At 43.8% G+C, this 322-nt stretch overlaps 1 protein-coding gene across 1 annotated transcript in view; it reads left to right on the forward strand.

Moving 5' to 3' along the window:
- The window catches only part of FMNL2 (formin like 2), a 260,260-nt gene that overhangs the window by 238,297 nt on the left and 21,641 nt on the right, over positions 1–322 (forward strand).

A 322-nucleotide genomic window follows, 5' to 3' on the forward strand; every position in this document is an offset into this window, starting at 1 on the left:
TCTGCCTCCTTTTTTCAGTTACCTCCCACTGAGGCAGGCAGCCAGGTAAAAAGCCCAGTCAGTGTGTTGCCTTTATTTTGTTCTGAGCTGAAGTTCTCCTCCCTCCCTTGCTAGTGACGTCAAATAACAGAGCTCCCAAATAGTGCGGTGGGTGTCCCAGGACATACTTAAAAAGGCAAATACATACAACTAAATGTTTTGGGAAGACTTTTTTTATGATGTGTAATTAATTAATAGACTGTTTAATGGATTGCCTTTTTTTAGCTCATTTCCCCAGAGTAAGAAGAGTTGCCTTCCCTCCGCCCCGTGCCCCGCAAAGATA

This window comes from Pteropus alecto, unplaced genomic scaffold (genome assembly GCF_000325575.1).
Source record: "Pteropus alecto unplaced genomic scaffold, ASM32557v1 scaffold3, whole genome shotgun sequence".
NCBI lineage: Eukaryota > Metazoa > Chordata > Mammalia > Chiroptera > Pteropodidae > Pteropus > Pteropus alecto.